Source organism: Pyrus communis, chromosome 14, assembly GCF_963583255.1.
Source record: "Pyrus communis chromosome 14, drPyrComm1.1, whole genome shotgun sequence".
In the NCBI taxonomy this organism is placed as follows: Eukaryota; Viridiplantae; Streptophyta; class Magnoliopsida; order Rosales; family Rosaceae; genus Pyrus; species Pyrus communis.
This window is the reverse complement of record NC_084816.1, coordinates 16,053,197-16,060,973: the sequence shown is the minus strand read 5'-3', so window position 1 is coordinate 16,060,973 and position 7,777 is coordinate 16,053,197. Positions and strand designations below refer to the sequence as shown.

Here is a 7,777-nt window from a genome sequence, read left to right as displayed (position 1 = left end):
CAAGTTCGTATCTTTAAAGTTTAAAGTCTGGACACAAAATCATATTTAAGTATTAGTTTTTATTGATCCCACAACCCACTGAGCCACCCACACCCACACCCACTGAGAAAGGGATCTCGGAGTGGTGGGGGGCTTGGGATCGGCGGAGGGTTTGGAATCGAAATCGGAGGAAGGAGTGGCAGTTTTGGTAATTGCGGGGTCATCGAGGGGCGGTTTCTGAGGGAGGCACTCGTCTTCGTCCTAATACTCGAAGCTGGTGAAGGGTTGGGAAGATGGGCGCATGGAGAGTCCGAATTGGGAATCAGGTTGGGATCCAGGTCTGGTAGGGAGGGATTAGGGAAAGGAGGTGGGTCGGGTTGGTAGGCGGTGGTGAGGGAAGGGCGGGTGCGAGTCGAGAGAGGGAGTGAGTAGTCGTCGTCCTTATCGATTTCATTTGTTGTTGCAAATTCACGAGCGTGATTGGCACCCCATTGGTGATACAAAGTCAATTAAAGTAGAACTTGGAACAAATTATAGAGGCTTTGGACAGGTTGGGACTGGTTCGAAGATTACTATATAGAGCTATTTCTAGTGCTATTGTGCATGCTTGTATGATTATGGATACTCCAAGGAAAGATTTGTCTGGTCTTTGATATCTTCTGTTGGTATCTTTTATCTTGGTTCTGGTGTGACTATCGTTCATGGAGTTCAAAACTTGTGGACTTCACAGCCTCTTCCAACTATTCAGCATGCAGCTCTTATGATTGGTGGCTCACTTATTATTGAAGGTGCTTCTCTTCTTGTTGCCATACAAGCTGTCAAGAAAGGTGCAGCTGCTGAGGGCATAAAGTTGAGAGACTTTATATGGCGCGGACATGATCCCACATCTGGTGCAGTCTTTGCAGAGGATGGCGCAGCTGTAACTGGTCTTGCGATTGCTGCAGCATCATTGGTTGCAGTGAATAGAACAGGAAAAGCACTTTATGATCTCATAGGATCGATTGTAGTTGGCAGCCTACTTGGAATGGTGGCTATTTTTGTGATCCAAAGGAATCGACATGCTTTGATTGGCAGGGCAATGGATGACATTATATGAAGAAAGTTCTCCAGATTTTGAAAAATGACCCAGTTGTGGATTCTTTTGATGTCACTGAAAATCTAGCACTTCAGCCTAGGTACATGTTATCTGGTGGTCAGAAGAGCAAAGTTGCATTTGCCAAGATAGCTTCCAAGAAACCGCATGTAATATTGCTTGTTGAGCCCTTCAATCATTGGGATTTGGATGCTTTGGAGGCACTGATTCAAGGTCTTGTTCTCTTCCAAGGAGGCATTGTCATGGTTATTCATGGTGAGCATCTGGTCTCTGGAAGTATGGATGAGCTATCGTTGGTATCAGAAAGTAGGATACAACTATTCCACGGCAGTTTAGAGGACTACAAGAAGATACTGCAGTCTTCGTGGGAAAAAAGTTACCAACAATTCATCCATCACTCAGATTTTGGAAACATAGCAATTGAATTGAAAACATGTCCTATCACAAGTGTGTTGCTGCAAGTTCTTATGTTTCTTCCTTAGCTCCCAAAGTTGAGCCTTCCACCACCTTGCTACTGAGCACAGAGGAAGGTCTAGTGCAGAAAGTCTCCCCACAAGCAGTATTGACTTAGCAAAATTCTCACATTCCTTCCAAGAACAACAAATTCACACTTCGGATTCCTTAGTTTAATTTCACTGCAAATGGTTCCAGATTTCAAGTTCTGATCCTAACCTTGAGCTAAAAATTAAGCTAAAGATTCACTAACCCAACAAAAAGGCAAAGAAAAATCACCTCCAGATGACTGCCATTGATTCAATGCAAAGAGAGCTCGAGCTGCTTAATATTGTTCTGAAATTAGAGAGAGGGTGTGGGAGATCATGAGAGGACGGAGGGGCGAATGGTGAAGTGAGATTCAGCGCGTCTATTGTCTGCATATAAAAGATGCCGCACAATTATGCAACTTACTCCGTAGACTTATAAACATCACAATTATAAATTCTGAAACTGATAAATTGAATAGACAATACACAAAGCATAAACAAATTCAGCATATGAACACCAAAACTTACCAAACTCATGTGCTTGCATGAAGCTGTTTTTGATCATTTTTCTACAATCTACCGCATAAAAAGGACCAAACTATAACGGCAAACTATATATATAATTTGCTATAATACCCAAAAAAATTAAATTAACATTTGAGTGGAAGCCACGACCAAAGTCGTAAAATTCAAGAAAAAAGAAAAATTCTTTCAGAAAAAATCAAAGAAATTCTCTAAGGTAATCAATCAATTAAGTACCTAATTCCCCCGATGTCTAGAATAAATATAACACTCCAAGATAAATTAACTACCCAATATTAATTTTTCCTGTTTCTCAAATAATTGAAACAAACATACAGAAAATATTGGGGAGGAGTAACATACAATCTGTTGAGTTCTTCTTCGCTCTGTAGATAAGAGATGGTGGCTTCTCATCGAGTTCATGTATGTATTGCCTGGAGCTCTTTTTTTAGGCGATTTGTTGGTTTTTATTTGGAAGCCAAATCAGCTGGGAATTTGAGAAAAATAAAAAACACAAAGCTAATTAAATCCAAAAACAACAATCCACAATGAAAGTGAAAAACTTGGGGAGCTGAAATACCAAAAACCCACCTAATTCAAAACCTAAGTAAAACCCTCAATTAAACCCCAACTACAAACCTGAATTAAACCTTCAATTAAACTCCAAATTAAACTATTAATAAAACCCAAATTAAATCATCAATCAAGAAAGATAAAATACAAAAGGGGGTTTAAGAGGTGTACCTGTAGTGAGTGAGTGAGTGAGTGAGTGAGCGAGAGGGTGAGTGATGCTGCGACTGTGAGAGGCTGAGAAGAACACGGAGATGGGATCGAAGAAGATCAAGGATCTGCAGCAATGGCGCTGAGATCCCCACCTTTCCCTTTCCTTCTCTCTGTGTCGCTGTCTCTGTCTCCCTCTCTCCCTCTCTCTCTCCCATCTCTATCTCCATCAGCATGGCCTCCCAACTGCGAAACCCTCAGCGAGTGATCCTTACTCCTACCTCTCCCACTCTCTTTCGCGCTGTCTCCCTCGAATCGTACACCCCCTGTGACTCTGTCTGCCTGCAAGCCGCATGCCTTCCTCTCACCAAATCCCTATCTCTCTCCCTCCGTGTCTCTTTTCTCTCTCTGCTCGCCCGGTCTCTCTCCCGACGGCATGGTCTCACCGTGTCCCACTGCAGCTCAGAAAGAAAGGAAATGAAAGTCTCTAACCCACCCAACCCGTTCGAAACCCTACAGACTAAAATGACCATCGCACCCCTGCCTTTCCACGATCATCAGCACGCGGCATGAAGATCAGCGGCAGAGAGAGTCAGTGGCAGCATCGTAAATAAAGTAAAATTCGGCTTGAAAAACTATTCATTTGTACAGTGCAATTGAAAAGCCTTCTTTAGACTAAAATAATTTTACTAAGTTTTAGGTTTTTATTTTAAAAATTGTTTTTGGATTTTAATTGGTGAGCCCAAGGGCCCACCCCTGATTTTTGTCCCCTGAACCTCTCATTTCTCTTCTCTCTCGGTCCTCTCATTCTCTTCTCACTCTCCCGTGCTCCCTCTCTCTGTGCTCTCTCCCCCTCGGCGACCAACACCCACACACATACTTACACACCCACACATTAACAACCTCACCAACTCGATGTGAAGACCTCGAACTCAGGCCTAGGGCCGTGTTGTCCCGACACCCCGTGGTGGTAACGCCACTGTTCATCTCCCTTCCCTATCGTTTTTCGATGAGCTTCCACCACCTCCGACTTGGTAAGTCTCATAAACACCCCAAGGGTTTATCTTTTCGTCCCCATAGCTCATTTCTGACCACGTTGGTGTTTTTGGACGCCAAACCATGAAGAAACCAACTCGGATGAAACCTTTCCCGGCAAGGATCACGAGGTTGCAGAGCTTGTCCGACCATTTTCCGGCCACTTCAGACCATGAGATAGGTATATTTCGATCCTTTACTTTACGGGCTTCAATTTGGTATATTGAATTGCATGAATTGGTTGAGTTTTGAGCTCCATCGGAGCTTAGGAATTCTCCAGCCGAAGTCTGGCCTTCTTCTTCCATAGGATCCGGTGACCCATAAACCTTTAGCCCCAGGCCTCCAGGGTCGTTGCTGCGGAGCCCAACCCTTTCAAACCCAGGTCCAAAACCCTTTTAACCCAGGCCCGTGACCTGTGACCCAAACCGAGTTTAGAACCTAGGCCCTTGGGGCCGAGTAAAATTAGGCCTTTAGGCCTTGTGACCCAAGCTTCTCAGTCCAGCCTTTCAGCCCAAACCCACCAACCCTGATTCGATTGGAATATTTCAAGGAATATTCCCCTGTTGACTTTTACGAAATTTATCCGGGACTATTCTTAGGATAATTTAACGTCCTGAATCTGTTTTTGACGTCCGTTTTCCCAAATTCAATTGTTATAATATAATTTTATTAATTGGACCCTTTATGTGCTTAGGTGCATATATTGTGGTGATTCCATCTTCGATAGTTTTGCGTGGCTCTTTAACGGCGAAGTATCTGTGAGTGGACCTCTTATAAAATGCATGTTTTAATAGTAGAAATGCATACATAAAAAGCATGATTTAATTATCATGTTTTAGATAACGTTTTTGAGTAAAATGAATTTATCTTATATGATTATCATGCTTATTTAGAATATTTTGGAATACCATATTTTCTATAGAACCCATGTTCTTGTAGGGTATCTTGTGGATGACGATATACTATTTAGAACATGTTTTGACACACTTCTTTATGGCATAGATGATGGATGACTTTATGCTATGAAGATGCTTTTGAAATATATGTACCTGTGTTTGGAAAGATTATATTCAATGTTTTGTGCAAATCTAGTGGTTACTATTATATTGGCTTTGTGTCGGGTGTAGGTTGGTGCCTGAGGGCGATGATACATATATTGGCTTCATGTCGGGTCTTGGGTGTAGGTTGGTGCCTAAGGGTGATAATACATATATTGGCTTTGTGTAGGTTGGTGCCTGAGGGCGATGATACTTATATTAGCTTCGGCCGGTCGTAGGTTGGTGGCTTCGGCCGTATGATACTAATACTGATACCACTAGTTACCACATTATATACAAGATATGTTTTATGGCACGGAAAAACCTACTACCTATTATGTTATTAGTTTTCATAAAACTTTGGGGTTTAGTATGTTGATAATTGTTTTATTATATATATATATATATATATATATATATATATATATATATATATATATATATCAACTTGGTCCACTCATGTTTTGTTTTGCATCCCCATCAGGACTTAGAATCGAGGCGTACAATCCCGGGGTCAAGGCACTTCCGCATTGACATCTTCGAGTCCTCTCGGTGTAGGACCCATTCCTTTATTCATTCAATTTTATATTATGTCTAATTTAGTGTTCTAAATTAGTTGTATGCTCTGCACACATTCCTCATTTGCATATTAATTATATTTAAATTCATAATTTTTATTTATTCGTGTTTGTTTTTAATTCTCATGCATCCTAAATGGCTTGCGTCACCTTCGGATGTTGGCCAGCATGTTCTTACCCTGGTATTCAAGGATTTGATGTCACTGTAGTAGTGTGTCGATCATGACATCATTTGGATGTCACGACTTCCAGTTTTGTTGTCTTTGGCATAGTTGTGCAACCCTCATCACGATATGAATTGTCACATCCTATTGAAGAAGAAGAAATTTCGTGTGGGGATTGTGCCTCATCAATGACATAATGAATTGTTGGATGACTTTCGACATCAGATCGATACTCTGCAACATGCATTCCTTGAAATGGCGGGCGGAGTCATATCTTTTTGGAAATTATTCGAAACATCCGTGTTGGAGAAAGCGATTAAGTACTAGTTGTGATGACGTTTAGTAAGTGGTAGTTGGTGGGATCGAATCAACAATCTCGGACTCGTTTCCCGCTGAGGAAGTTCGTGTGGATCTTTAGAACAATTCTCAGCGATTGTTCTAGCGATAACTTTCTTGCTTTCTCCAACAACAAAGTCAAGTTCACTAATATTTGACCGTCAGCTTCACACCAAATCCTTCGAGCGTTGACTTCGTCTAGACTTTGTAAGTTCTTGGGAGACAATTTGGTAGTTGGAAATTGATAAGAATATCCACAGGGGGTGAAATGCAAAATATCCTTAGTTTGTCCCTTCTACCAGTAATTCTTAACTATTCTTTAAACTTAGCCTTATTTTCTTTTGGCTAAGAAACTAGTTGGTTTTGTTGCGATGCTGATAGTGAACGAAGTTTCTGCCAACAAAGTGTTGTCTCATCTGATCGTAGTTCTTACACCTTTCGAATCATGCGATGGTGTTTTAATTAAATGTTTAGCTGCACCCTGATGCAGTAGGATCGTGTCATGCGTGTGCCTCTTGACGATTGGAACTGCACGATGTGAACCATCCTACCCTTGACCTAGAATTGGTAAGGACCTTCCTTGTTGAAAAATCTGATGACATTTTCTCTATAACGAGAAATGTTGCATCCTTGTTGACCAGAGTATACAAATGTCTATGATTGCACCATAGTGTACCGCCCCGATTATACAAGCGCAGTTGTGGAACTCCTTAGTAGAAAAACACACACAAAGCTCATCTTGATCATTCGAACCTAAGCGGACAATTATCCAGTGAGACCGTATTAGATTGGAAAAGCTAAAAAGATGAATCTACTGAAATCTTGTAAGTTTGTTAGGAGGTTCAAACCGCCAAATTATTTCACAAGCTGTCGGACGAAGTTGTGTGACTAGTGATGTTATCAGGTGTGTGACATTAGGTCTTGAACTGTTAAAAATCCTTAACGGTCAAGCTAAGTACTTGTGTGAACTAAAGCAGCAGAGCTGTTTATTCAAATCCAAATATCTCGTACCCTAGATCTAATGGACTTGTTTTGATCCTTACGTCCTAGAATGTTCTTTTAGCCTCCTTGACATGGTTTCTCGCTCAATCAGTGAGGAATTCATGACCGATCGATTCGGCGGAAGTGTGCGCCCAGTTCATATCGATTCTGATCGGAACGTTAGAAGCATAACCTTTCCACAAGTTTACCAGACTTACCAAGACGAGTTCCATGTAGGTGTGAGGTTAAGCCGTCTTTTGGTAAGAGATTGGTGAAGATTGTAGTGCAGGTGATCAGCTGATTGCATCACTATCTTCACGCTAAATTGAATGGTCACCACTCATTATCTTGTTACAATTCATAACCAGAATATTTGAACTGTGGAAAAGCTTGTGTTTCTTATATTTTCTCTCTTCCCCAAAGCCTCCTTATATAGTTGTTGGGAAAAGTGTACAAGGACTGAAAAGCCCATGAAAATCCCAAGTATATTCTAATATGAATATCTCTTGATTTTCATCTAATTATCACATAGATAATTAGGAGGTTAATATCCTCATGTGGGTGGAATATCCCTTGATATTTATTTATCTCATAAGATAAATCCTACAGTTCCATTCAAATGAAGACATTTGAAGAACCTAATGTAAAACATCCGTACAAGCAAAACCCAGCTTAGCAACGCCAAGAAAATCATCTACAAGAGTTGATCCGATCCAAGCAAGCTGCATGGGGGGTTATTGAAGACAAAGCTGCCGAGATCCATATTAAAACTCCAATTTGGCAACTGATGAGCAGCACAATTCTGCTCCATGATAATGCTTCATGCTTTAGCTCAGCTCACATCTAACCA

At 41.1% G+C, this 7,777-nt stretch overlaps 1 long non-coding RNA gene across 1 annotated transcript; it reads right to left on the bottom strand.

Annotated features, from left to right (window-relative positions):
* Window positions 1-459: 459 nt before the first annotated feature.
* Window positions 460-3,240, bottom strand: LOC137714738 (uncharacterized). Its single transcript, XR_011065446.1, has 4 exons — window positions 2,821-3,240; window positions 2,440-2,563; window positions 1,805-1,941; window positions 460-1,707 (listed from the first exon to the last, which is right to left on the bottom strand). It is a non-coding gene; the product is annotated as an uncharacterized lncRNA (long non-coding RNA).
* Between the last annotated feature and the right edge of the window lie 4,537 nt (window positions 3,241-7,777).